Here is a 22,670-nt window from a genome sequence, read left to right as displayed (position 1 = left end):
TGGATGTATTAACAGGTCATCATTACACTTCAGGTGCCAACTCTCACAAGAATAAAAACTGCAACAATAAAGAAATACTATAGAAGGGGGTTGCATTAATAGGAAAATGGTGTATTTAAACAAGAGTGGAAAGAGCTAGCAAGTTTTAGAACACACATCAATTACTCAGTATGAGTTATTTTAATTATCTGAACAGTTCATCTGAAAGCTTAATCTTCACAAGTGCAACACTTGGAATAAAAGTAATTTACCTCATGCCCAACAATTTGTAACTTCATAATGGTTCCTTCTTGGCCTCTCTCAAAGGAAGTAGCAACCGTAGCCTAGTTTCTACTTGCATTAAATCTCAAAAAAATAATTTAAATGCATGTTCATATGAAAGACAAAACTACTACTTAGGCAGCTCCTCCCAGTTTCACAGTCCTCCAAATCAATCTTTGGATACAATGTCACAATAGCACCCAGAAATCCATATGGACAGTATATGTCCACACTGGGTGAATGAAAGCAAGCTTCATTCTCCACTGCTGTCAGTCCGTTATCTTTCCTGAACATTAAATTGACCCTCAAACAGCTATTCATTAGGTACAGCGATAAACTGCACAGCAGTTTCTATCTAATGTGTGCATAATAAAAGGAAGAACAGGCTTTGTAAAATGTTTGTGATATGACAGTAGTAATATTTGTGTCATATACATGAAAATCATGGCAGTGGCAAGGACTTCAGATTAGACGACAAGTTATTAAACATTTCAACATGAACTATTTTATTAATAATTTAAACCTGCAGCCATGCAACGAGGCAAAAAAGAAAATAATTTTTAAAAATGTTAATATATTAAAGGACGTCAGCAAATAGCAACAGTTTTTCACAAATACCTTGTCTAAAAAACTCCTGTAAAACAGCACTTCAAGATTAGAGAACTCTGTAACAACTCACTGTAATAATAATTTAATTAGAAATATTAAAACTTGCAGCAGGAGATTAAATGTAACATATATAAACAAGATATGGTCCTTGCTAATCCTTCTCCTATGTCAAAAACTCAAGACCAAATTCTTCATTTTTACCTCCCATAATTTCCCAATGCTGCCATTATTCAATGTAAAATAAGCAAAGATCAGATTGGGACATGGTAGGCTACTTTTGTGGAATACGACCCCTATCTACCTATGGAAGCTGACAAATGATAAACTATTTCAAAGTCGCATTGTTTTGTCTTTTCTGATCAATTCCACAAACAGAGATGGATGATGCATAAAGCAGAACAGAGTTTCTCTAATTTTTTCACTACTATTTGTATTTCTTCCTTTTACTTCTCACCATGCCATTTTAAAGCTCTAACTTTCACTTTTGTCTCCGGCCAAGTTTCCATAAGGAGACATTCCCGCATGCCAGAGCAGCGGTAAGGCAGTCAAAAGAGCAGCAACTTCAAAGCAGCATTATAGAAGGTATGGCAGGCAAAAGTAACAGAGGGACAAGAAAAATTAAAGCAGCACTATCAACCTTTGCCCTCCAGTAAATAATGGAAAGCAGCCCAACTGAAAAGAACACCTGTTTTCTAACAGTTTACAGCAGAAAATAAATTCCATTTCCTACTCCTTTTTCTATTTCAAGGAGAAATAAATTGATTTATTTTCTCGACACAAAACAGTCTTGCCAATAAAAAAGCACAAAACCTCCTCAGGACACTGCAGCGGCCGGGCCTTCAGCACCAAGAGACAAGAACCGCATGTCCCTCTTATGTAACTACTTTTGACTGGCTTGAAAAGTATCCATAACCAACTCTTTTAAAGAACAAATAGATAGGTTTACACCACTGTACTGCCTTCGATGCAAGTTTTTTCCAGAGGAACACAGTTGGAAAAAAGAGACAATCCCTTCCTGAACTTACTCATGTGCTTATGAACCTCTTTTCAAAACCGAACACTTTGTAAATCTAATGTTTTATAACATTCTGACTAAACGTTTTAGCAATCTCCAAGTTTAAAACACTATAAAAAAACCAAAAACCTCATGCACTGTGTATTAAATTAAACATTAACTGAATATGAAGCCATGTTTCTGAATTTATGCATGGATTCCCTGTAACACATTAGCCACATAACAACGTGCTTTTTAAGAAATACATCAGTAAATACAGCATACTGTATATGAAGATAGTTAATTTTTATTCAAATACCAACTAAAGTAAAATGCATAGAATAAAAGAGTTTATATTATCCTAGATACGCAGATCATACAGTAACTTAGACGCTTCTTCGATTTGGGCAGCATGAGAGAAACCGCCTGAGGTCCCCAAGAATCAGTAACTGCATACCCACAACCGCCAGGAACTGTCCTTTGTGTCCAACCTGTGACGAACTGGTATCTGCAGGCACCACTAGCGAAATCCACACCTGATGATGAAAGCCAGGTTCTCCACGCAACCAGAACAGGACTGATGAAAAGGACAACGGGCAGAAAGGGAACCCCCTCTGCTACATGTGCTGGCGCATCAGTTCTGAGCGGCAGCCGCCGGGGAGAGAAGCTGCTAGAAACCACACGGTTTACACACTCAGCTGATCTTTAGAAAAAGAACAATCTGTACAGAAACAAAGTCTCAAAGTCTACATTCACCTTCTGCGGAAAAGCAGTCTATCAGCTACTCAAGTTACTTTTCTCAACACGCGTGGATACTTCCTTTTTCCAACCCTGCCGGGGTCATCTTTACTCATCTGGTATCTACACAAAAGAACAGTTTTCTAAAATCTTGACACACATGCACCCTTTTAATAGGAAATATTGTACTGACAGACAAAGAAGAGTTATTATTTCTCAAATCCTATGTTTTGTAGAGCCGGATTACTGTGAGTCTCTGGAAGTAAATATGGAGGTTTGTGAACGTTTCTCTCACACTCCTTTAGGACGTGAAATTATCTCAAAGGAAGTAACTTTTAATTCCCCCTAGCAATTTTATTTCTCCTATTGTGTTGACCTTTCTATTTATATCATGCTGAGAGTAAACTGACATATATATTTATAATATCAGTCTACTACAAACTATTTTTGCCTTGTCAGATGCAACAAAGTTCATTGCCAGATGTTTGTGATCATGATCTAACTACACTGCTGATGCTTGCTGTGCTTTATATCTTAAGCCATCTGTGACTAGTAACTCCGTACAAGCCAATACAACTCGTGCAATGCTATACACTGAAACTGGCCCCGCTGCCATTTCTAAGTACGATTCTCATTTACGCTGAGGTCCATTAAAATACTTCTAACAGTGCTGCAGGGACTAAATGCTAAGCAACAGAAAATGGTGCGTGACTTAATTCAGGTTCGCTTTAAAGCTTTTTTCCCACCACTCCCATGGTGCAATGTATCAATCCGGACGCTTACTCAGAATTTGTCAGACTCAAAAAAATTTAATTAGAAAAGTAAGTGTCCATAATGCTGTATCACTGTTTGTTGTCACAGGAAATAAAGTCTTAACAGCTGCAAAACAAAACTTTTCAAAGCAATTGCTGACAATGAGTCAAAATACCATTTTCAGGAATTTTACTGATCTTCAGCTCTAAGCACTCCCCATGTTCCAAAAATCAGATGTAACATTCTCAGAGACTCCAAACCCGGGAAACCTAAGCACGTTTTTTTGAATGTTCATCCACTGATACGGTTGTTGATTCAGGTCAGCCATGAATCCCTCATTCTTTTTTTCAGCTCTCTTTTTTAAATGGCAGCCTATGCTTGGCTTCTGTTTTCTTGGTCTGCTAGTCTTATGCTCCCCTCTAAAACACATTCCTACCTCAATCACCTCTTCCTATGTCCATTTGCTTTCTCGCTACCCAGGCTCCCTTCCTTCCCTGCCAAAAAAGGAAAAACCCCTTATGTTTCAACATCACTGTGCAGATCCACAGGTACAAACCAGTTGTAAAAGACCTCATTAACCACAAAACATTAGTCCTCCTTTTTAGTAATGGTTGGAAGGAACGCAGTAGCAGTCTCAATGCCACCACTTTTCAAACACAAATGAAAGTCTTTGGACACAAGAGCCATCAAAAAAGAAAGAAAAACAAAAAAACCTCAAGTGGCCAAAATAATGGTCAAAACAAAAAATAACATTGTTGTTATCATCCCACCTTCCACCTATCCTCATCATTACTGACACCATGGCTCCTTCATGAATTCATTTATGCCCTCAGTCTTTTTCACTACTTAACACAATTTCGACATGTTCACACACATATCTAAGATCCAGAATCAACACGGACACCTGCTTCCCTCAAGCATCTGTATATTTGAAATCGCTACTTAAGACAAGCTTTGTTATCTACAGAAGAGCTACTCTTCACACATTTCCTCAAAGTAGAAGAAGGTACAACTACAAGCCATCTACAAGCCATTTGAACAGAAATGAAACTGAAGAATAAAAAGAGAAAATATAGCTGCAAAGGACAGTACAGGAAAAGAATGAGTGAGTAAAGACACTAAATATACACATATCCACTGTCAGTCTCAAGAAACAATTTCTAATTCTCATCACAAGAAAACCCATGTTCATTCTACAGGAGTACGAAAAAAAAATCTATGTATGTGCAAATTTAAATTATGGATTAAAATGTATTTTACAGGTGACATGTTAACTAAGGCAAAGGACAATACAAAGGAAAAGGATATTATGCCAGTACACTAATAGAGTTACTCGAAAGTATAAAATTATGTGGGTAGATTTGTGCTTAAAGTTAAGTAATGGCCTCTTAAAGTTACACTTACAGAAGAATCAAGAAAATACTGTACTGCATGCAGTGTACTGGGTTTTTATTCAGCCTTCATCATTTATACCAACACAGTATGAAATTCTTACGATCAGTGCAATTTGATGTTTCAGTTAACTGGCTGTTTCAACATATACCATTTAAAGCGATCTGTTAATAATATAATTTAAGAAGTGTGCTTTACACATACTTTCAAGTTCACCAAATTAAAAAAAAAAAAAGAGTCATTTTGAATTAACCCATATTCCACTCACAATGTAACTCTGTAACCTCACAGCAACTAACATGCTGCTGGACTGTCAAACTGGCCCATAAATGGAAACAGTGGCTATTTACTGAAGCGCAGATCCCAAAAAGGGGATAGATGAGATACCTGCCCCTTTTGCTACAAAACGCAACTCTCAAAAGCAGGCTATAGCATGCATTTCCACTGTATTATGGAAGAGCATGTAATTCCAAAGAGACAAATTAAATAAAAATTAATACAGAAAGAGGAAATTTGCCTCTGATGTGATCCCAACATGTGCAAAAGTGTTACTTATCTGCATTACAGCACGCAATAAAAAATTACACTGACCTGACTGGTTTGCTAGGTATGGTTACATGGTATATGCTAAACCATGTAATTTTGTGCTTCCTCCATCCTACTAAAAAAACTCAGTATTCATAGTTTCAATAGCACACAAATTAGAAGAGGACTTACGTACTGGATATGTGGTCAGTACCACATCTAAAATGTGGTGGGGTTTTTTAGCCTTATTTCCTACAGATATGGAGATTATGGGATCACATTGTCCACTTATAAACTACTGGTCTTATCCAAAACATAACTTTAATGAAAATTAGTATCTGCATAGTGAAAACAAATCCAAATGACTGTCCCTCTGAGGAAAAAGCAAGCAGAACTCAGCTGGTATATGTATTTTGGCAGCAACCTGCTGGGCAATGAATATCCACAGAGCCTTGGAAAAAACAGAATTAAGGTGCTATGTGAGAAAGCTGGGGTTACTGCAGAGGGGGGAAAGAAAGGGAAGAGATACTAAGTAACAAAAAGGATTTACATTATGGAATAAAAGAAAGCAGGTTTTCTACTTATTGCAGAACGGTATGTTTATAAATAACATACCTTCACTTGGGTACATTTACCATCAGATTCAGTTTACACTACAAAACTCATTCATCATATCTTCTAATTAAAAACAAAACACAGTTCTCCCCATTTGCGGATCTTGTGAAAAATTTTTCTGCTACTGACAATATCTCTCACAAATTCTGCAGAATTATGGTCAGAACAGAAGTTGTCGACACTGGAAACGAATCTGGATTTAGGTTCCCACCAGTTCAGCTAGCGTGTTGGGAGTTCCTTCACCAGTTTGCAAGGCTGGACCAACACATTGCACTGACGCTGTCCAAGAACCACTAAGCTCTTTGGAGCATCACCTTAACCAAGCCCAGTTGTCTGTCCTCAGCCTTGCAAGGCATCAGGCAGCACACTCCCTGAGTCTGTGATGTCCTAAAAAAGACAGGTAAGCATTATTCCTGTTCAGCACTTGGTGGAACTGACATACATAGAGGCCCAAGATATAAGCTTTTCCACGTCATACTGTGCTTATTTAAGACATCACCACCACCAGATATCCATTCCCTTTCTGCAACAGATTACTGAACCCCCCCTCGCCTTCCTTCCTCTACAACACAAGCAGAAAAAACAAATGTGCTACCTCTTCAGCCACCACGCTTCCCAATCTGGTGTAGAAATAAACTAAACTAAACTTGGTTTTGTTTAAACTGACATGCAAAGCTCAGAACTGCAGCATTTGAAGAGTCAACACAAATTTACTTCTGCCAATTATCTTCAACAAACAGCGGAGACAGTGATCACCTGAGTGACCCCCCACATGAAGCACCAAAGTTCACCTCTTGGAGATCCCCCAAGAATGGCATACCCAAGGTCAGAATGAGGAATTTGGATCACCAGAACCAGGCCCCATATGTTACTGCTAATGCTACTGTTCTTAAACTTTCCTCTTAAAATCCATCTATTTTAAAAAATGATGGCCTCAGAACCAGAAAAGCAAAGCTGTTGTACAAGAAGTAAAAAAAAAATTTACAAATTTTTAAAAGAGAGAGAGAGAGAGAGAGAGAGAGAGAGAGAGAGAGATGAGAAAACAGTTTCATCGTCCAGGCTAAAAGATAGAAAAATACAGCAAATAATAAATCAAGGGAAAAAAAAAACCCAGATCTGAAACTATCTTGAATTTTTGTCCTGTAATATATCCCAAATTTCCAACCATCTAACTGGCCAACATATTAGATAATACATGTTACACATATTCACCTAATCTGCCATTTCTTCTTGTATTTACAATAGCTACATACACTATATATTCATAGCTACAACTGACTTGACTTTTATTTCACTGATCCTAAAACAACAATCTAGATCACACTTACAGCACAAACAGGTAGGTGAACATGTGCATTGAGTTCAAAGCACTGTTTTGACACTACAAAACTGAACCTAGAAATAGAAAAGCTTCTCTAATAGTCAGTGTCATTCACAGAGAAAGCTATTACAGGATTTAGAAAGCTCTTTCATCTGCTTCTTGCACTGAACATTACCATCTCCTTTTAAGTTCATTATACTACTTGTTAGGAAAATATATCAGTGTATATTCCTCCACTGATAATCTTCCATGAATTTTCTAATGTAATTCACCTTTATTACTCCTCTAACGAAAATTTAAAATTTAGAGAGAGATAAACCTTCTACTCAGAGCATGTGTATAAAGACTAAAAGTTCTGCTTCAGATTTTTATATAAAAGTTTCAGTTTATTGTAGAAGTAAATAAAAAATTCCATATTACAGTAATTTTTAAAAATGGCCAGAATCTAGAAATAAGGCTGATAGCGTTACTAGGGCAGTTATGGCACTTCTGTGATTGATAGAGCACAAATGAAACTCTGACATAAGTATGGCCTAATTTAAAATTATCACCTGATAAGAAATGTCCTCTGGATTCTTTGTACACTGGGAAGAGGGAAGGACAGGCTCCTCCCAACTACCTCCTCACTAACAAAACAGGCACTGCACTTAAGATACATACTAAACACTTGCCTTTTTACGCAGGCCCACAACTACTCTTTGGGAAAACTGAAGCACAAAAGGACAGTAAGACTCACAACAAAATCACTAGCAGTAAATACAGTCATAAAGTGGTAGACTGCATTTATTTTCTAACTTTTAATTGGGCCAGGGATTTTCCCAAAACAAGCAAAGGCTCAAAATATTTTCAAAGTCTCCGATCATGCCTAATTCCTCTGTTGTTTATCAAGAATAGCTGGAGAACAATCCTAAATAGTTACCAGACTGAAATCTTCAACACAGAAGTATTTTCATACATAGATGACAGAAGGAGAAGGGGAAAAAAAAACCCACAGTTATAGCTTTAGGTTTTAGTTGTGTTTTCTAACTACTGTGATTATCGGTTCAGCTCCAACCAGGCCAACAAACAGTAAGATACTAGTGAAGACATGGTACTACATTATTTTATATACAAAGCCGTAACCTAAAGCAGAGTTCAGCATCGCTATCTAAAATACAGGTTGATGCCTTAAGCCTCCACTAAAAAGCTTTCCACCTTTGTTACTATGCTGGAACTGAACCAGTAACAGAAATCCTACGAAAACAATTTTAAGAAAAATTATCAACAAACGACCCCATTTTCAACCGCAGTATCCTAGTCAACTTCATTATGCAATCAATCCCCAAAAAAGCCATAGAACCTCCTGTAGCTATTAAAAGGAAGAGGTTAAAAAAAAGAATAAGAAACAGAAGCAAAAATATCTAATAGTAGCATGCAATACAATTCCTGGCAGAAAAACAGAGATGATCCTAGCTGAGCATACGAGGATGCTTCTGGACCTTCAACATATCTTCTCAAATGACTGATACTGTGGTGATTCCCACTGACTCATAAGGTAGATTCGTAGTTTCGGCTGCTATCACAATATCAGAGATATAAGTAATATACAATAAATAAGACAAGGATACCTTTATCTCTATATTGTACATAGAGTACATAACATAGAAGGCATAGCCATAAACACTATCTGCAAAGGATTCAATATGAAGGTCTAGTAATTGCTACTCCAGAGCATAGAGACAACTAAAAAACTGATACAAGTGGAAATCCAACACTGAAATCCATGTTTTGATCTGCCCAACATACATTGGACCCTGAGGATAAAATATGTAAAAAGCTTCATACACTGACCATATGTTAGTCTTGAAGTTTTGGTGTCTGACTGCCACATACTGACATTTCAGAAGGATCAAGTTTTAGATGGAAATAAAACAGGCTTAAAGCTTTTTTTAAAAAGTTCTCCTCACTGACCTTCACAACTGAATTAAACTGAAGTAAGAATATTGAGAAATGCTCTACCGAAGATACTTCACAAGCTATTCAGAGAGCACTGTATTTCCACACTCTCTAAAATGGAGAAAATCTACAGACTTTGCCTGTTTTTCATAGAGTTTATCACTGTTCTTTCTGCTTTTACTTACTATGATGGAGCTATGCCTGTGTAAAATTCAACTGACTGGACTTGCTTCTCTAAGTTATCTCCCACTTGAGCAGATTCAGAGAAAGAATTCTGAAAGAACAACCTACCCAGCACTGTCACCTGTAAGTTCCTGGCTACACATCATTTGTCTTTAACCTATGTTTAGAAACTAATTAATTTTTTTCCAATAACAATCTTAAGAATAGTTTGAAAGACCATTTATGGATTTTCTGTATCATTCACCTTCAACCTATCTGACGCTGCTGTATTACTAGGAAGGCTGTTGTTCTGAAAAATGAGTATCAATATTACACATTTCTACTTACCTCTTCTAGAAATATGACAGTAATATTATCACAAACAATATTGGAAAGATTCAGTGAAAGAATAACATAAACTTTACTTAAAAACATTCTTCACATTTCACTTGTCTGCTCCTGTACTATAAATAACAATATTCCTAAATATCCCAAACTAACCACATATATGAGGCAAAAGGGAGAAAACATCATGAAGTGCACTCAGGAAACAAAGACCTTTTAAAGACAAAAGCATTGAGTGCGGCGTTCCATTAATCCCAATGAAAAGATCCTGGAACCTTCAATGTTTTGTAATTTTCTCCGTAACACATTTAAAGAAATGACAAGAGAGTTTAAATATCCCCCATCTAACATAAACACATTCCCTCTCACACATAATAGTTGAGAATTACACTCACTAAGATCTAACAAGGCACCTTACAAATCTACATGTGTAGAATGTCTTAAAAGAGTCTTAATAGCCCCTCTCCCCCCCCCCCCCAAAAAAAACTTAATTTTAGGTTAAGTTCGGTTTTAGTTTCAATTAAGTGAAAGCCAGAAAGCTAAACAACAAACAGAAAAGTATTTTACCTGTTTGTAAAAAACAAAAATATTTTTATCTTAATAATGGCTGTTTACCTTGATCACATTCTTAAGAACGCTTCTTCTCAGTATGCTGTTCTCTCCTATAACGATCAAGCTGATAACCATACAGCACGTTTTGCTCTACTAGCCAGTCAAATAAATATATATAAATATATATCCTGAATTCTAATTTAAGTAGAAACTTAAGTAGAAATTACTATGTAAGCAAAGGATCCTCTACACATCTTTTAAAACTTCCCATTGATTCGTGTTAGTATTACATTTTCTCCATGCTGTAAGATGTAACCAACATTTGAAACCAACACAAAAGTAAAAGCTGTTTCTATTACTTACAGCTCAAAATTTTAACTTACCTTCAGCCACTTACTCTTGACTATACACTTCTTCTCAATAAAAAATGTTCTGTAGACTTTCAATATCATTATACAGACATGTTTCTCAACATATCTCAATACAGGATGGGAAAACTGAGCAGGTTAGTTTACATTTTTGCTCATTTCAAAATTCAAGTCTCAAAGAATCTCAAATAGAGCTGACTTTTAGGGCCGACTTTTAATTTCTTCAGACAATTTAATCTCAATCACATTAAAAAAATGGTAGTCTTTATATACAGTTTCAAAGTAGTCTATGACTATATTGGTATCTTCCAATAATGTTCTGGATAAAACTGATTGATCAGCATTCACCTCTAACTGTGCAGTGAAACTATTATCCCCTCCTGATTTTCTATGAGGAAACTCAGTGTGAAAGATTCTTAGCTTAGTGCAGCAAAAAGATTTTTCTGACCAACAAAGCATTAATACGCAACTTCTTCCAAAAGCTATTTCTTTTTGGTCAGCATTTATACAACAGCAAAACTTTACACTCAACCTTTTGCAAAATAATCTTGAGATAATTTTTATAAAAAGCCTGTACACTGAAAACCTACCAAGCTATTTTCTGCTAAAGTTTGCGTAGCTAGTGGACATGCAACAGACATTAAAAGCCTATCATTCTTTGGCTACAAGTTTTAATAGTGCATCTTTGTCCTTTGTTCATTCGCTACCTTTGTTCCCCAAGACAGGCTAACATTTGTGCCAAACTTAAAAAAATAAAATAAAATAAAATTTATCTCAATCTTAGCCCCAGGCCTCAGATCCTGAAATGTGTGTTTGAAAGTGTTTACGTCCCAGTCTAATAACTAACTCAAAGCTAACACATGAAACGAACACCCAGTATCAGGACTCAAGACTACAGTTTTGGGGGGATTTTCCTCCCTTTTACATGCATTAAAGAAGACAGGATAAAGCAATGGGCAATTACAGAATCAATCACAATGTGTCTGAAGATGGTAACTAGCTGGGTTTAGATCAGGGCTTGAGTTAGAGGGAGGCCTGTCTGAAATTTTGGGTCCTTTTTCAGCCTCCATTTCAGATTCCCCAAACCTCTGAACAGATTTTTAATGGTTTCTCTTGGTCAGGAGGCTGTTCTTCTAGTTTTCTATCACATGCCATAACTTAAAAAATAAGTGCATTACTGGATTTAGGCATTAACATAGGATTTTGATGCTGTTTCAACCACTAAAGGTATATCTAAAATCTGGATTTGTTCCATACAATCAAAAATGATTTGCTAATAAAAGTTAATTACAGTGTTTTAAAACATTGCTTAGTCAATAAAATGCTGCCCGAAGAAAATAAAAGCTCTTACTAAAGTACAACATCTTTTCATTTTACTTGTTTATATACGGCTCCTTCCAGTTTTGGATTCAGTTTGGAGCAAAATATTAAGGACAGGATTATTCCGAAATTCTCATCTAATACATCTATACTTAAATAAAGGTTGCTGAATTTTAAGATTTCAGATATTCACCAGCTTCCAATATTTGAATTGAATGAAAATATGCCTAAAAATTAAACCCTCTATAAAACCTTTGCCACAAAAAACCCAGGAATATCTCATCTATAAATAAACAAGATAGTTAACACTAAAACATAAAGTCTATCAATTCCCATCTGTTACTTGTTTCTCAGGCTGGTTAACAAGATAAAAACAGTTCTTCAGCCACCCTCCGTCATATGCACCTATTTAACCGTAACATTTACGAGCAAGTAACCAACCCACCTCTGCAAAAAGTCTGACATGCCCAGAGTGCCAGTTATTCTTAGAGTGAGATGCGACCACAGTTTCACGTAACTAGAGATGTTATAAAACGCAGCCCGCCCGCCCCATCCCCCCCATCGCTACCACCATTGCAGGAGTGACTTGTTACACATCGCGACGAGCAAGTAACACCCCCCGCCCAGGGAGAGACCGGAGATCGGGCCATAAAAAGGGCACAAGACGCCAGGCGGGAGCCTTCCCTCCGCTGGCCGGGCGGGGAGCCGAGGCTGCGCGCGGAGCGGCCCGGGAGCGGCCTCGCCCTGCCCCGCGCCAGCGCTGCCGGGTGCCCGCGCCGCCGGGGAGCCCCCGCGGAGCACGGCGAGGGCTCTCCCCCGCTCCAGGATCCCCGGGGCCGGGCAGAGGGGTGCGCCCAGGGATAGGGGAGAATGGTGGGAGGGGTCCCGGAGGGCCAGTGTCGCCGCCTGTGAGGGCTGAGGGGCGATCGCTGCCCTCCCCCCGGCGGCGAGGCGGCTCTCCCTCCTCCCGGCGCATGTGGGAGGCGGCGGTGAGGGGGCACCTGAAGCCCCCCAAGGCCCGGGCCGGGGCGGCGGCGGCTCCGCTGAGGCGTCGGAGCCCTCCCCGCCCGCGGGGCCTCGCGCCGGGCGGCAGGGGCCTGGGCAGCGGGGTCCCCCAGCCTCCGAGGGCCTCGGGGGCGGAGGGCTCGGGGCCGCTCACTCACCTCGCGAGGCAGCAGGCGCCGCCGGGTCTGCATGGCGAGGGCGATCTCCCGGGGCCCCGCTCCGCCGCTCGCTCCCGGGCGGGCCCCGCCGAGCCCGCGAGCGCTGGAGAGGCCGGCGCCCGCCCTCACCGCCTGCCAGCCGGGCTCGCTCGCTGGCTCCGCGGCCGAGGCCGCCGCAGCTGCCGGCAGCCAGCGCCCCCTGGCCGGCCCCAGAGGCAGCGCACGACACTGCGGCACCGCCGGGGAGGCAGTGCGGAGCCTGCCGCACCCCCGCCCCGCGGCACGGGGGGCCGGACACGCCGCCGCCGGCCCAGCCGCCTACCGGCGCTGTTCAGCGCGGAGGAGCGGGCGGAGTCCCCGGGCGGCACACACCGGGGTCCCGCGGGGTCACCGGCGCGACCCCCCAGCCCGCGCCTTCGCCGCCACACGCGGCGGCGGCAGCGGGAGAGCCGCGAGCGCCCACAAACCGCAGGCACCCGGCGACCGGGCCGGGAGGCGCCCAGTCACGCCGCTGCCCACGCCGGGGCGAGACCACAACGCAGGCAGGAAACCATAGTTACTCAGACACTTTCCGTGGCGTGCTCGCAGCACGGAGACGTACCTCGGGGCCAGTCTGGGAGTTATTCATATTTCATTTCGCATTTCATATTTAATACCTTCACAGCACAGGCAGGGACACCCTATATAGACGCAGCGATGCACAACCATCTCTGCATGCCCAGAGAAACGCACAGCCGTCCCGAGGGACACGCGGATACACAGACACGGAGCCATCTGTTCCGAAACACTTCAACTATCCAGCGAAGCAGGATTCCAGAGAAAAAAATACACTCATTCCTCACAGAAATAGACTCAAAAGTGCCACGGCAAACTAGCAGGTATATGCAACACCATTACTATGCACTTCGAGTCTCACCGATTATTTATTTAAGAGGAGGAAGCCAAGGAAGTACACACGCTGCGAACAAGATACCTGTCTCTGCCTGGCTGTAGGCGCTCAGTAAGTTGTGTGTGAAGAAATGTCATTTTTCCCTCTGCCTCCCTCCTCCAGCGTGTGTGATTTGCTGCGATGCCTCGGGTCTCACGGGGGGAGGCGCGGTGTCAGCCGCCCGCGGCTCCCGTACCCCGCTACAGCGCGCACAGCCGCCCTCTGCCGGGCGGAGGGCCCTCGCCAACGCCCCCCCCCCCCCCCCCCCACTAACGGTTCCCTAACGGCTCACCGCTTGCCTAACGCCTCGTGGCGCGTGACGCCGCACCCCTCCCCCACTAACGCCGAACGCCTCACCAAGGCCCCGCCCCCTCCCCTCGGTAACGCCTCACCAAGGCCCCACCCCCTCCCCTCGGTAACGCCTCACCAAGGCCCCGCCCCCTTCTCGGTAACGGCTCACCAACGCCCCGCCCCCTCCCCTCCGTAACGGCTCACCAACGCTCTCCTTCGCCTCCCCTCGGTACCGCCTCGCCCCGCGCCGGGAGGGAGGGAGGACACGGGGCAGGAGCAGAGGTCCCCTCACGTTTGGGGCCTCCTCCCGGAGGTGGCCTCCTGCCAGCCGCAGCAGAGCGCCACTTCGCCGCCGGTAAAAAGGGAAGGGCGAGCGGGGCGCTGCAGTCGCGCCGCCGTTCCCCACTCGTTTACCCGTGCCACGACTCAGGTCTCTGCGCTTGCAGGCTATCGCTTTTCAGCGGGTTCGGCTTCTCAATTAACTTCTTACATACGGCGGTGAATAAGGTGTAATGAGTCGTGGTGATAAAATCTAGGCCTTCTTGCTCCAAGAGCGTCAGCCCATCCCACTTAAATGAAACTTAATGTTTATTCATTGATTCTGGTAGAACTGTGTGCTTTTCAAGCAGAAAATAAAAGATACTCCCCAATCAACTGAGTCATCAATCCACGGGCAAAGAGCTGAGAGGGGGTAAAAAATGCTAATCAATCATATCTGCTAATAGCATGTTAATGGAGATGGCGTTTATTTTCTCCCATAAAGCATTCCCAGCTAACACCAGCTTGCTGTCTCTTTAGTAATTAGTGGTGTCATGTTTACAAAGCACAGATGAGGAGTTCTGATTCAGTCCAATACACAATTAATATCCTCGACACAATTCTCATGAAACAGCTCCGACTGCTAAACACACATTATGCCTGACAAACAAAAAGGAAAGAAAATAAAGGCTAAGCAATGCAACACTTTGTACCCTCTAGCCAAAAGCATACAAGCACGTAGGTTTCTCATCTCCTTATGTCTCACAGAGTCACATCACTACCATAATTTTGTCCTACTTTAATCTGTCTGCACAGACATTCACCAGAGTTTTTTCCCCAAACACTGAGAGCTTTTACCTGAAGGATATCATAGCTGGTTGTTTTGCAAGAAGGTCATCTCATGAAAGTTTGGAAAATGCAGCTGGGAGCCGTGGGGAACATCCCTGTGAGTCAGGGTGATGGGACACGGTCTCGTGCTCTGTCCCCTCTTGGTATCTCTGTGCCTCTTGGGCCCCTTGTGACTCATTCCCAATGACGATGACATACCAGGGGGAGCAGGAACTCAGCAAGACCTCTCACACTGCTGCTCTGGGCAGCTCTGGTGCCGGACACCTGGACTTAAAGCCCAAAGACTGTGGGTGGGCAGTTAGAAATGTGAGGAGAAGCCAGGAGATGCCAGAGATGAAGGGGGAAGGATAGGGGAAGGAAAGAATTACAGGGTCAATAGAAAAATAAATGCGTGTGTGTATGTATGTGTGACTACATGTAACTACTGGATAAAGGTAAGGACTAATAATGTATGGAAACTGGGAGCTAGGAGCTATGGGCACTTGATACAGGACTCAAAATGATGCAGGAGTAATTCCACAAACAGCAGAGTTAAAGACAGCTGAGGATTTCTTAACTACTTGGAGAAACTTGTGGAAAAAGGAATCTTAGTAATGGCTCGAGTCTGTAACTAGATGGAAATAGTAGATCTGTTAACAATAATGTAGGAAAGGCAGGAGTGCTCAATAAATATTTCTGTGTTTGGAGAAGAGCCAGATTGTATACAAATATCACAGGACGATGATGAAATGCATTCCATTACAACAGGCGCCGCTAAACACAAGCTCATAAAGCTGGGCATCAGCAGGTCTAGATAACTTGCATCTAAAAGTTTTAAAAGCACTGGCACAGAAGATCTCTATGCCATTAATGTTGATTTTCAATAAATCTTGGAACATTGTTAAAATACCAGAGGACTGGATGACATATTGTACCAATATTTTTTTAAAGGTTAAACAAGGTGACCAGGGTAATTACGACTTGCCAGCCTGACAAGAATTCTGGGTAATATAATGGAACATTAGCTACATTACTTGATTAAAAGAGAATTAAAGGTTGGAAACAAAATAAATGCAAATGAATACGGAAATCAAATCTTGCCAAAATAATTTGTTTTTTTATTACATTACAGGTTTGGTTGATCAAGGTAGGCAGGACTGTAAAATATTTGTTTTAGTAACTTGTAACAGTTTAATTAAAAAACAGAATTATACAAAATCATCACAGCACATATTAAACTGTCCAAACTCTCACTAACAGTTACAAAATGGGGAAATATGGAGCCATCATCAAGAGATGTGTTTCTTGGTCCCATAGTGATTAGTTCTACACTAGGTTGTATTGATATTATTGGCTTTAAAAAAAACCACAAGATCATCACTTGCAAAGTTTGTAAGTGATGTAAACAGAGATTGGGATATAACAAGACCAGTCATGATGTAAAGTATTTGAGGCAGCTTGATAACAAGTAATGTTCATTTCTATACAGCCAAATGTAAAAACACACACCTCAAGTCTATGATTATAGGATGGGAGAATTTGTCCTGTAACAAATTAATGCTAAAACTCCTTGAGAGTCATCACATATAATCAGAAGAAAATGAGCAGGTGGTGTGGTGCTGTGGCCAGTAAACTAATGCGATGGTTGGATTTATAAATAGAATCTAGAAAGATGTCTCAATTTTTACCTGGCATTAGTCCAACTGCTCCTGAAATCTGGTATCCAAATTCCTTAATTCCATAATAGGAGCTGAAAAAGAGATGGTTCAGAGAAGACCAATGAGAAAAGTCTGAAACTGAAAACATTCATTTGTCAAAAAGAAGGTGAAGGGGTGACTCAATCACAGGTTTTAAGTACTTACAAAATTCAGTGACTGTGCACTAACACCAGACAAGTTCAGCTTCAGTGAGGTCTTTTCTCAGTGAAGGTAATTAATCACTGAGACACCTTAGGGAGGAAGAGGTTAGATTTCCCAGCACTGGGAATGTCAAAATCCAAAGTAGATGTTTTTTAAATTAGGTTTTAACACAAGCAGGTGGTAAGTCTTGTGAGTCTGTTACCCGTGAGATCTAAGAATGTGATCACAATTGTGGTTACTAATCTATGCAGAATTAGATTTCCTTGGGAGCTAAGTAACATGTCATCCCCTTCAGCATCACTTGATGCAGATCATGCGCCCTTGAGCACATGATGGGAACAGCCGTGTGGGTGACAAAGTCTGCATGGGTTGAAAGGATGGGTGGACTTGTTCGCAGAAGGCAAATTCTTTCAGGTTTATTAAATACAAAGAGAATGCTTCTCATGTAAGAAGTCCCTGAGACATACATTTTCTGGAAGCTGGGAGATTATTCCTGGCAAGTGTCACTCTATGATTATCCTGTTATTAAACTCTTTCCTTGGCATCTCCTTCTGGCCACTGTCAGAGGCAGGATGCTGATCCTTCCCGTGACAAGCAGCCTCTCTGATCCATACCAAAGCTGACCCACCCCTGCTCCACCAGTGGAGTGGGAGTTTGGGTGGGAGCAGAAAATGGATCCTGTGCAATATATAGGCCTAAGTATAGGAGAGGACAAGTACAAAAGGAAACAGGAGCAGCAACCCTTGATGCCAAAAAGTTAGAGACATAAGTAGATCGCACACAGGGCTCTGAACCTCTCCCGAACCTGAAATTGGTGAAAACACTGTGGAGTCTTTGGACTGATACAGTGTCATCAAACAACTATGAAACCTCCCAGCAAAATGTCCATGGCATTCCCAGGCTAGCGCCTGATCCATGTGCTCAGCCTTCTACTGACACCCACCAGCTTGCGTGGAAAAGGCCTCTGCTGTGAACCCATGGTCCAAACCTCGCAGATGACTGAAGCTTTTATTCTGCGGGGCTGTGAACAAAACGTTGACTTTTTTCAACACAGTTACGAGCAACTGCTTAGATACCACCCTCCCAAAGAGACAGTACTCTAAATATTCATTACCATAACTGCTAGAGGAGTGCTTAATGACCCTTTAATCAGCTTCTGTTGTAAAAAACAACCCTTTGATTATACCCTGCCAAAGATACCAGTAGACCTCCAGCAACGATTGCAATGTAATGATTTTGCCCTCTAGTGGCTGAACGACTGCTCCGGCTCTTTTGGCATCTGCCTTAATATATTTTTTATTACATCATTCACCTTGAATGTTTGATTTTTCTAAATTTTACACAGGCTTCATCCATTACACTCAAGTATTAGTTGCATCAGAGCAAATAGAATCAATACAAATGTTTTCCTATATATCCTCAAAATGCTGTATAAAGGTTAACTCAGCATTTAGTGAGTCAGAAAGTAAAGGCACTAATATATGGGCACTTAATTAAGCTATGATGTATTTTCCAGCAGATATGACTTAATCTCTACAAAAGAAAAAGACCTGCTTGGTCACTGTCTCAATGCATTGGTCAATTTAGGGTCTTTCCATGCTGAGTATCTATTATTATTTTGTTCAGTTTAATTTTAAACATGCCATTTATTCTTAAGAGTAAAAAGGATGGCATTTTAATGCTTTCCCACAGTACACTCACAGTGGTTATGCATTTAAAAAGGAACATAACTGGTTTACTGTCTATGCTGGCTACATCTTTAAACATCCATCACTTTTCTCTCCCTATTCCAGACACTGGCCCAGGGGCCATAAAAGATCTTTGTGTCTGTGTTCACCCTCTATGTGTGCTTGAGCAAGGGCTTTGGACTCCAATTATATCTTGATTTTTCTTCTTTTTTCCCCTCTGGCACCCATTTTAGTTGATTAGCCCAAGTTCCCTAAGGAAACAACACTTACTCAATTTAATTGTTTGTCTTTCTCATCCCCTCCCTCCTTCTCATATCTTTAGGAGCTCTCAGCCAATTTCAGCCACAATTGAAAAAGCAGTAGGTCTCCAGGAAAATTCAGTTCTTACAGGTTTCGTGGCAATCCATGGCCAGACAGAGCGAGTGAGCCAACGCAAGTGGAAGTCCGCAGTTATGTGGTCTGTGCAGCAGCGGCCAGTTTGTTCGTCCTCACACCAGCTCCATATGCCTCCCGGCTTCGGCTCCCTCTGGCCCGGACTGCCACAGACAGGGACTCTGCAGAAGCAGAGGTCAGCAGGGAAGGGAAGGTCAGCAGGAACAGGGCAGCTGGGGTTATTGCAAGGGAGAAGTTAGACAGTAAGACACAAATCCATGTAAAAATGAGATCTGGTTTTCTGCTGCTCACAGAACAACTGTTGGAGGATGTTTATTTGGACTCAGTATTTGAGACTGAGATGTGATATTTGGGCAATGAGAAAGCCTCTGCTAAGCAAAAATTCAAGTTACAGGATTTAGTAGTCCTTTACAACAAGAAAATAATAAACATTTGGATAATTCCATTCTCATTGTTTATTTTGCCATCCATCTGTATTTAGAAGCCCTGGAAATGTTTAGCTACTATTCTCATTACATTCCTGGTCTGTCCAGAAGCTGGAAAAGCCTTTAGTGAATACCCAGGGGGTTTGGGTATTTCTGAGGACATTCCAGATGAACGTGGCTGCGCTCAGTAACAAAACACACACCACAACCCACCAACACAACAGGATGTGGAATCAGGAGAAACAGGTTCTCATTCAAATCCTTAGTTGACTTGCCGGGTGACATTTAACCTCTTTGATCCCCCTTCCTTGTAGACATGGTAGAACTAGTTATATTTGGAACATGAGTACTGTATGAGACTTTGTCAAGGTCTGTAAAACCCCTTTGAGTCTTCTAAGAAAAGTATTATGATGATGTTTACATGAAAGAATATGATATGGAACGTATGAAATCATCACTCAAATATGTGGTTTCTGGATCACTGAAACAATAAACCTTTGAGATTCAAAAATGAATAGAATTTGAAAGATTAACTCCATCTGCAGAACTTCATCCTCCTAAAATACTGAAAAATATATATTTTCCAGTTGAAGAGCTTAAAGCACTTTACAAATATGAATAGCTGAAACTTGATAGTGCCCCTGGGAGACGTAAACAACCTGTTCCACATCGCTCCAAAAATGCATTTAGAGTTAGGACTGGAATCATAGAACCCCTGATTTTACATCCTATCTCACATATCTCAACTATGATATTGTTCAGTTTTCTCAGTCAAATAAAACCTTCCATCTTTCAAAAATGACTACTTGAGGAATAATGTTGGAGCTGTGCCAGAAGATGGTGGAAGTTAGAAGAATTGAGACACACTCATTGTTTGGGTATTTTCGTGATGGAAAGTCATAGTTCATGCCAGTTTCGTCTAAAAAATCTGCCTTAAGTGTGATATATTGATGAGGAGGGAGGCACCAGCACATCTCACAGCTTCTAGAAGGAAGTTTCTGAGTTGCTGATAGCCCTTTCTAAAAAGCTGTATGCACTTTTCCATACATCCTAGCAACATATCCACACTTTGTGGCCCATAGGAAGCCCTATGGTGACAAACACAAGATTTTTAAACTGAGACTCCCCCAAAGTGGACAAGATATAGGCCTACAAGAGAGCTTACAACCTCCTACAGTAGGTCTACATAAATAATAGTGTCTCAGGAAGTTCTGTGGGCTTCCGTGAACATGCTCTGTGCTTGATGCATTCACCCGTAGAGGCAAGACTTATTCAATGCTCTGGCTGACAACAAACTGCATCGGACACTTCAGAAAGGAATTCCACCAGCAAACAGTAGCGCAGAGGATGTTTTGTGGAGGATTTTTTAATGATTGGTTTTGTGAATAGAAACCCACTCCCTCAAATGTCAACACTTCTATGTCAGGCAAATTCTAAGGACAAAACAATTTTAGAGAAATCAAACTGTAATTCAAAATTGACTCAACATATAATACCAAATAAAAATATTTCCTCTGAAAAATCATATCAAAACAGGTATTATTAAATAATTCATATAAGAATGTTGGAATGATATATTTTGACATAAAAAAAATTTTCCTTTCTTCCAACATAACTCTATTCTCTGACCAAAAAAGTTGTCAGATTTTTTGACAAGCTCTAGAGTATACAAATTAAATAACCTGGTTCATTATTGTACTGATTTAATAAACAGATGCTCATGTTTTATAGAGAAAAAAATTTTACTCCTTTTAAAATCCTGTTTTAATCTTTGTGATATCTTGTAGCAGTGAGTTCCATTCACTAACTGTGGTACAAGTATTTTCTTTCCTCAACTGTAAATGATTTACTGCATGCCTTAATGACCTTTGTTCTCATATAGCAGCAATCAATTTTACTTTCTCTATATAATCTACTATTCTGTTTATTTCCAGTATGTTCTTTCTGATTCATCTTTGTTTCTGCAAAAATTAAGACAGTTTCCATTTCTCTTACATCACAAATTTTCCTGCATCTTTATATGGTGGCACTACAACCAGAACTTCTCTGGGAGCTATCCATATGTACACTAAACTGTCTGAAAACTTTGTTTTTCCTCTTGGATGGTCAAACGTAAAAGTTAACGCATCCTTCCAGTGGACAGTTCCAGTCAGCATTACCTTGCTTTTGTCAAAAGTGTGTAACTATTTAGGCTACATACTTCTATAATTCTTCTTTAGGTTAGTGCATTTTTTGAAATGCAAAAGAAGAGAATCTGAATTTTAAGAAGAATGAAAGAGAAAGCTCAGAGGGGATGTTGTCAATGCATATAAACACCAGATGGGAGGGAGTTAAGAAGACAGAGCCGGACTCTTCTCAGTAGCACCATTTGACAGGACAAGAATCAATAGGCACAAATTGAAATACAGGAAATTCACTTTAAACATAAGAAAAAGCTTTTTTACCAGGAGGGTGGTTGAACAGTGGAACAGGTTGCCCAAAAAGCTTGTGGAGTCTCCATCCTTGGAGATGATCAGAACTTGACTGGAGACAGTCCTGGGCAGCCTGCTCTGACTGGCCTGCTTTGAGCAGGGGGACTGGACTAGAGACCTCCAGAGGGCCCTTCCAACCTCATCCGTTCTGTGATTCTGTGAAAGGCACCTAAATACAAAAAGAAGAAAAAGGTGGGAAGAGAGACTTAAAGTAAACAGAATAAGGCCGGAAATGTCCATTTTGACTTCTTGTATAGCACAAGCTAAAAGCTGCTCCAAACAGTAACGCATCCCTTACTCTTATCTGCATGGCCTGCAGACAGTGTGTGGCACTGGCGGCCTGGGAGAGAGTGCTACAACATTATTTTTTCCCCTTATCTTTCTTCACCCCCAATCCCTCCAGATCTGCAGCTCTGTGAACCTGAGGGAGGAGAGATAATGCTGCAGGTCTTGTTAGGAGAAGGGGAGTCAGAGCA

At 41.1% G+C, this 22,670-nt stretch overlaps 1 protein-coding gene and 1 long non-coding RNA gene across 7 annotated transcripts in view; both read right to left on the bottom strand.

Annotated features, from left to right (window-relative positions):
- ZFYVE9 (zinc finger FYVE-type containing 9) overlaps nt 1-14,321 on the bottom strand; it is a 65,062-nt gene extending 50,741 nt beyond the window's left edge. For 2 of the 6 annotated variants that reach the window (XM_064516206.1, XM_064516208.1), the window contains exon 1: nt 14,027-14,215. The gene's annotated coding sequence lies outside the window, so the exon portion shown is untranslated. Of the gene's footprint in view, nt 1-12,335; nt 12,389-13,053; nt 13,311-14,026; nt 14,216-14,273 lie in introns of those variants that run through there. The other 4 variants (XM_064516204.1, XM_064516207.1, XM_064516205.1 and 1 more) reach the window with 3 other exon arrangements.
- A 699-nt stretch (nt 14,322-15,020) lies between these two features.
- Nucleotides 15,021-22,150, bottom strand: LOC135329057 (uncharacterized). Its single transcript, XR_010390258.1, has 3 exons — nt 17,221-22,150; nt 17,047-17,108; nt 15,021-15,663 (listed from the first exon to the last, which is right to left on the bottom strand). It is a non-coding gene; the product is annotated as an uncharacterized LOC135329057 (long non-coding RNA).
- Between the last annotated feature and the right edge of the window lie 520 nt (nt 22,151-22,670).

This window comes from Dromaius novaehollandiae, chromosome 8, assembly GCF_036370855.1.
Source record: "Dromaius novaehollandiae isolate bDroNov1 chromosome 8, bDroNov1.hap1, whole genome shotgun sequence".
NCBI lineage: Eukaryota > Metazoa > Chordata > Aves > Casuariiformes > Dromaiidae > Dromaius > Dromaius novaehollandiae.
Note: the sequence above shows the minus strand (reverse complement) of the source record. Positions and strands in the feature narration are given on the sequence as shown.